Source organism: Piliocolobus tephrosceles, chromosome 3 (assembly GCF_002776525.5).
Source record: "Piliocolobus tephrosceles isolate RC106 chromosome 3, ASM277652v3, whole genome shotgun sequence".
NCBI classification, from domain to species: domain Eukaryota; kingdom Metazoa; phylum Chordata; class Mammalia; order Primates; family Cercopithecidae; genus Piliocolobus; species Piliocolobus tephrosceles.
Window position 1 is genome coordinate 80,907,037 of NC_045436.1, and position 7,584 is coordinate 80,914,620.

The following is a 7,584-nucleotide window of genomic DNA, read 5'->3' on the forward strand; positions in this document are numbered from 1 at the left end:
AAAATTAACCTCCACCCCCAAATAAAACAGAAATAGACATAGTTGAACTGCTTGGGATTTAATACCAATTCTGGCACTATCTAGCTGCATAACCATAGTAAGATACACAATTTCACTGAGCTTTAGTTTCCTCATTTGTAGAATGGAGCTGATAACATGCTTTTTTCACAGGGTTGTGTGAACACAAGAGTTAAAAAGCACAGTGTTGGGCCGGGCGCGGTGGCTCAAGCCTGTAATCCCAGCACTTTGGGAGGCCGAAACGGGCGGATCACAAGGTCAGGAGATTGAGACCATCCTGGCTAACCCGGTGAAACCCCGTCTCTACTAAAAAATACAAAAAACTAGCCGGGCGAAATGGCGGACGCCTGTAGTCCCAGCTACTCGGAAGGCTGAGGCAGGAGAATGGCGTGAACCCGAAAGGCGGAGCTTGCAGTGAGCTGAGATCCGGCCACTGCACTCCAGTTTGGGTGACAGAGCGAGACTCCATCTCAAAAAAAAAAAAAAAAAAAGCACAGTGTTTATGATAGTAAACAGAAAAAAAAAACAAAAACAAAAAACACAAGAACCTAACAAATGTTAGCTTTAAAACAAAAACGACTCAGTTTATCCCCCCAAAACTATAAAAAATTATGATTTACTGTCACCATACTGTTATGCACAAAAAGAAAGCATTTTGGCTAAAATGAACATGAAATTTTCACTCTGGATCAGTGAAAACTTTGTCATGGGTCAGAACCAGTCAGTGACTGGTATTTCGGACTGCCCATTACAGTCCATACATGTTACCGACTCAGAAAGAGAATAAAATCAATGAAGTCTGAAATTATTATGAACACTTCAATGAGAAGTTGGAACATGGATAAGATCGGAAACATTAGTATAAAAATGAGTAAAACATAGATGAGATTGAAAACGTGAGTATTACCTGGGTAGACAAAGGAAAATATCTACAATTTTTTCTTTAACAAACTTAAGAAAATACTCTTTCCTTATCTGGTGGCATTTCAGTATTACCTGAAACACCACTTCTGTTAAAGCCACGATAGTATTGATGTTAATATATTTTAGCCTTCTCCAAAAGAATTAGAGCATTATTACTGCCAAAGATTGTTTTCAAATTTTAAGAATAACAATCTTGCGAATGTTTACCTTCCTGTGAAAACAACAGGCATTGCTTTACCAAAGGTGCTTAAATATGTCATTATTTGTGAAAAGTACCAATTCATGAGAAGATAAAAGGGATATGTTAAAAGGGATATGTATATTGTGTCTTAAAGTAAAATAGTTGTTCATGTAACTATGATGTAATTGTAATGACTGTCAAATGTTTCCCACAGATAGTGCTACATGTTTACTGATGTTAATAGAGTATTACTGATTTGTATACACAAATACTGAATTACTATGGTTCAGCTATTCTTAATAGAATACTGTATTCATTACCACTCAGCTCACTGAAACCTGATTTTGAGCCCCTGGCTTACATTTTTTGTTTGATACACTGTCCCAGTAGTAACTTTCTTTTTTTTTTTGAGACGGAGTCTCGCTCTGTGGCCCAGGCTGGAGTGCAGTGGCCGGATCTCAGCTCACTGCAAGCTCCGCCTCCCGGGTTTACGCCATTCTCCTGCCTCAGCCTCCCGAGTAGCTGGGACTACAGGCGCCCGCCACCTCGCCCGGCTAGCTTTTTTTTTTTTTGTATGTTTTTAGTAGAGACGGGGTTTCACCGTGTTAGCCAGGATGGTCTCGATCTCCTGACCTCGTGATCCGCCCGTTTCGGCCTCCCAAAGTGCTGGGATTACAGGCTTGAGCCACTGCGCCCATCCATCCCAGTAGTAACTTTCTATAGTAAACTCCCTAAGAACTTCTAAAGAAAATAACTATGAATGTTTTTTTCTGGGAAAAACTGCATACATAAACTCAATGTCCCAAATATGCCAAGCATTTTGTTTCATTCTGCCTGCTTGTGTTATAGAAACATACTTTTATTTAAAATATAATAAATTATAATCAACAGTCAAAATAATTGATTCCTTCTTTCTTGAGGACCTTTCGCATCACTATTCTTTGTATGTTGTCTTCAGTAATGAGCAGGAAAACATTCTAGTCACGGGAACTGAAAGCCCAAGACTTTAACCCTACAATGCAGAAGTAGAATAGTGTATACAACATAGTATAATAGCTAAGCATAGGCTATGTAGATAAATGTCTGTTTAAAGCAAAGTCTTCAGCTTACCCGCTACGAGATTTCAGTCAAAGTTCTTAAACCAATGGATCCCACGGTGTGGTCCCAGATCAAGAGCATCATCATTATCTGGGAACTCAGATATTCAAATTTTCAGGCCCTACTCCAGACCTACTAAATCAGAAACTCTGGAGGTAGAACTCAGCAATCTGTAGTTTGTGAAGCCCTACAGGTGATTCTGATCTATGGCTAAGTTTGGAAACACTGACTCCACCTCTGAGTCTCCCTTTTCACATTTGTAAAATGGGTTTCCAAGAACAATCTTGCAAGACCAGAGGTGAACAGATCAAAGGACTTTGGCTCTCATGCAGTCACCTTTTATAATATAATCACTTTTTTAACCAAGGGCTGAAATGAAGGAGTATAAGGATATCAAAATGATGTGTGGCTGCCACAGGCTGGGACTGAAATGTGCTGACTTGCCAACAGTGGGCCGGGTACCAAAATAGTCTCTGGCTGCAGGACAGGCCCTAATGATTTGGCCACCAAAATCACAAGTGGGCAAAATGCCCCAGACGAAATATTTTATCTCCATATAAAGTAAGGCCACACTGCTTCATAGTGACAAATGACAGCATGAGGAGAATAAACACTGATCTTTTAGGTCCCAGAAGACACCGATTCCTATTCCTGCTTAACTCTCCTCAGAGCGCAGGCACGGGGAATTCTCCTAATTGACGTCAGCTGCTGTAAGGGAAGGACTGCCATGACCTTAAACTTGGCCACCAGTCCACTCTCACATCCAGGAACAAAGCCAGAGGGTTCTCCTGGCAACTGCCTGACATGCTAAATGGCAGGCCCAGGCACTAAGGGAATCCTTTGCTGCCCCAGGGACAAATCCCCCACTGCAGGAAACAGACAAACCAGAGAGATTAGCAGTTTGCCCAGCTGATGCTGGCCTATCCCCTCTGCCCAGAAAGCAGAAAATGAGTTCTAAATCATTGTATTAAAAAACCTAAGCTCCAGTCTGTTTTTGCATTACAAATGAGTGGAATGTTCTCTGCTAAGTGAAAGGGAAAACAGGAAAATATGAGAACTTCAGGGAGAAATGTAAATTGGATCCCTGCACAAATCATCTTACTGTCTTGAAGAAGACTTGAAGAGATATTAACGTTTTAAATATAAACTACTCAGATGTTTTAAAATCAACTTGAACACTCATTTTATAAAAGGTCTTGTAATAAAAATGGGATTCAATCCCCCTACCCTGTCATGGCTCCCTTGAACAAGTACGAAAGTTTCCTAATCATCCCCCCTCTTAAGAATTCCTCCCCACCTCATCCTACTCATCTCATCCAGGACACTATTCTAGCCACAAACATGATTATGTAACTCTCCTGCTCAAAGATCCTCTCGACTCCCATTCCTTATAGAATGGTACCAGAATAAGTGCTGGCTATAGAGTTAATATTTAACCCTGGCCTTCCAGCCTCAGTCTCACCCTCCCATTTCCACCTCACCTGTCATACCCTTCTGAAACCCCGTCTTCTCACAGCAAACCTCAAAGAACATGACTAGCCACTTTACAAAAAATACGAGTGGCTTCCATATCCACAACAGGTAGGACAGTTATTTAACAGTTTCTTTAACTCAAAGATGAAATGTAATAATCAATGAGCACTGTCAAGGAAATAGTCATTTAGAAGATAGGAACACATTTTGGTTTTAAATTAGCTATATCCACTTGGATACTTCCTAATTTGCTTGAACAAACTTAGGTTACATCCTTTAATTTAGTCAACAATTTAATGTACTTATGCTTGGTTAGATACTTTTTCCTGTTATATTCTGAGCCCTTGGAGGGCAATGACCAGGTCTTATTCACATGTGTGGGATACATACCACCTGTACCAGGTAAATGTACAATAAACATTTCATTAAATTGAATTATCAAAATGTGTTGCCTCACTGATTTGGGGCCACACTTTTTTCAACGTTCCATTTGTGTGTTTGCAAGAACACAAAGATAAATTCAACTACATTTTTGGGGAAAAAATTTCAAAGACGAAAAATACTTTCCTTTATAAAATGTCTGTAACACAGAAATAGTCTTTTTTTTTATTATACTTTAAGTTCTAGGGTACATGTGCATAGCATGCAGGTTTGTTACATATGTATACTTGTGCCATGTGGGTGTGCTGCACCCATCAACTCATCAGCACCCATCAATTCATCATTTATATCAGGTATAACTCCCAATGCAATTCCTCCCCCCTCCCCCCTCCCCATGATAGGCCCCGGTGTGTGATGTTCCCCTTCCCGAGTCCAAGTGAACTCATTGTTCAGTTCCCACCTATGAGTGAGAACATGCGGTGTTTGGTTTTCTCTTCTTGTGATAGTTTGCTAAGAATGATGGTTTCCAGCTGCATCCATGTCCCTACAAAGGATGCAAACTCATCCTTTTTATGGCTGCATAATATTCCATGGTATATATGTGCCACATTTTCTTAATCCAGTCTGTCACTGATGGACATTTGGGTTGATTCCAAGTCTTTGCTATTGTGAATAGTGCCGCAATAAACATATGTGTGCATGTGTCTTTATAGCAGCATGATTTATAATCCTTTGGGTATATACCCAGTAGTGGGATGGCTGGGTCATATGGTACATCTAGATCTAGATCCTTGAGGAATCGCCATACTGTTTTACATAATGGTTGAACTAGTTTACAATCCCACCAACAGTGTAAAAGTGTTCCTATTTCTCCACATCCTCTCCAGCACCTGTTGTTTCCTGACTTTTTAATGATTGCCATTCTAACTGGTGTGAGATGGTATCTCATTGTGGTTTTGATTTGCATTTCTCTGATGGCGAGTGATAATGAGCATTTTTTCATGTGTCTGCTGGCTGTATGAATGTCTTCTTTTGAGAAATGTCTGTTCATATCCTTTGCCCACTTTTTGATGGGGTTGTTTTTTTCTTGTATATTTGTTTGAGTTCTTTGTAGATTCTGGATATTAGCCCTTTGTCAGATGAGTAGATTGCAAAAATTTTCTCCCATAATAGTCTTTAAATTAAAAATCTGAAACAGCTACCAGTCTAGTCAGCCATGTTAGATGAGAAAAAAATAATGGAACTTGCCTCATGGCTCCCTTGTTTGGACAAATTTCATCTCTACTCCTATGAAGATGATATGCTCACCTATCTAAATCCACACGCTAACTCCACTTTGTGAGGGCAAGTCCACACTCCTTTACTCCCTCTCCAGATGGACAGATGGCAGGGAGTCAGGGGACTAGGCAGCTTCCTGGTCCTTCTGACTTCTCCAAAATAAAACATAATAAATTTTCAGGGGAAAAAAATCCTAAATGAACACAAACCTTTCATTGCATTATGAACACTTGAAGAGAAAGTCTTTGTTCATTTTAACTTTAAACAAATGCTAAATGAATGAAGGAATATCTAGATTTCCAAAAACTAGGGCATTAATTCCTCAGTTTTTCTTAAATGGGGGCAAACCATGGCAAATGTTAGTACAACTCTTCTCTAAACATCTGAGAGTGAAACATTTTTATTAATAAAAAGTAGGAGGGAAGGACTAGAGGAAAATCTAGTAGTGGCTTTTTAATTATAAAATATTGATCACTTCTTTTGAGAGTTTACATATCTACTACACTTAATTCTGAATTCCACAGAAGTTATCGGTCAGTAACTTAGAGGAAGTCTCTGGCCTGACTTACTCACCACTGGTCCAATATTGAGTTAATACTTCTCGAGCCAATTCCTCCTCTACCTGGCCCTAAACATAGTTATTATTTCTGAATTACAAATAAGAAAAAATAGCATTGCAAGACAAAATTAAAATGTAAATAATGTCAATCTCTCTAGAATGGGAATCACTCAAGATATTTTGATAAAGAAAGGTGTAATCTGATATTCAAAAGAGGTTATCTCTTTCTTAACAGTCCAATTCAAATATTCATTTGAAGACCAATAATTTTAAAAGAAATTAGCCATCACTAGTATATATGAAATACTTTTAGATGCCCCCTTTATATCAAAAAGAACAATATTCTATGTCTAAATCAGAATAATATTTAAGAGGAAAATATTTTTAGCTTCTTCAAAAATGAAAACTTGCAAATTAAGCAAACTCCATAAAGAGTAGATCCAACGTCTCTAGTATTAGAAGCTGTATACTATACAATTGTTTTTTTCTTTTTTCAAGATGGAGTCTCACTCTGTCACCCAGGCTGGAGTGCAGGGGCACAATCTCAGCTCACTGCAACCTTTGCCTCCCAGGTTCAAGAGATTCTCCTGCCTCAGCCACCCAAGTAGCTGGGATTATAGGTGCCCACCACCACACCCAGCTGATTTTTGTATTTTTAGTAGAGACGTAATTTTACTATGTTGGCCAGACTGGTCTCAAACTCCTGACCTCAAGTGCTGGGATTATAGGCATGAGCCACCGTGTCCAGTTCATACACAATTTTTTGACGATATTTCATTTTTACGGCCTAAGAGAAGCACACTTACACAAAATATGTATCTGATCATAAGAAGTAACAAAACCAAAACAAACACACAAACCAAAAAACGGCCAGGAGTGGTGGCTTACGCCTGTAATCCCAGCACTTTGGGAGGCTGAGGCGGGCAGATCACCTGAGGTCAGGAGTTCAAGACCAGCCTGGCCAACGTGGTACACCATCTCTACAAAAATACAAAAACTAGCCGGGCATGATGGCAGGTGTCTGTAATCCCAGCTACTCAGGAGGTTGAGGTAGGAGAATTGCGTGAACCCAGGAGGCGGAGGTTGCAGTGAGCTGAGATCATGCCATTGCACTCCAGTCTGGCGACAAGAGCAAAACTCCGTCTCAAAAAAAAAAAAAAAATGTTATTTTGTAGGGACAAAATGCTATGGGCAAAAGAGAAAAACAATGTGTCCTTCTTCCAAAAGTTCAGTGGTTCTCAAACTTTAATGTGCATCAGAATCACACATAGGGCTGGATAAGACACAGATTGTTAGGTCTCACCCCAGGTAATCTGACTCAGTAGGGTGGAGTGGGGCCTGGGAATGCATATTTTAACAAGTTTCAAATGGTGATGATGACACTATCAGTCTGGGGATCACACTTTGAAAACCACTGTTTTAACTTAGACCCTTACTCAACCATTGTGTAAGTCTCGGGATATTTTGTCTAATCTTTCCCAATGAATATCCTGTGTTCTTTGTGCCACTTAATATTTCTACTTACAAACAATATGACTTCTTAAAGTATCACTTCAGAAATCACCATCATCTCTAAGTCACATGCCACTTTTTAGAGCATTGCAATCTTACAGATATTTTTTTTTTTTTTTGAAATTCTGACAGTTTAATTTATTTATTTATTTATTTATTT

The 7,584-nt window shown here is 39.3% G+C and overlaps 1 protein-coding gene across 2 annotated transcripts in view; it reads right to left on the reverse strand.

Annotated features, from left to right (window-relative positions):
* Nucleotides 1-7,584, reverse strand: part of PPP3CA (protein phosphatase 3 catalytic subunit alpha) — a 331,326-nt gene that overhangs the window by 163,536 nt on the left and 160,206 nt on the right. The gene's annotated exons all lie outside the window — the stretch shown is intronic.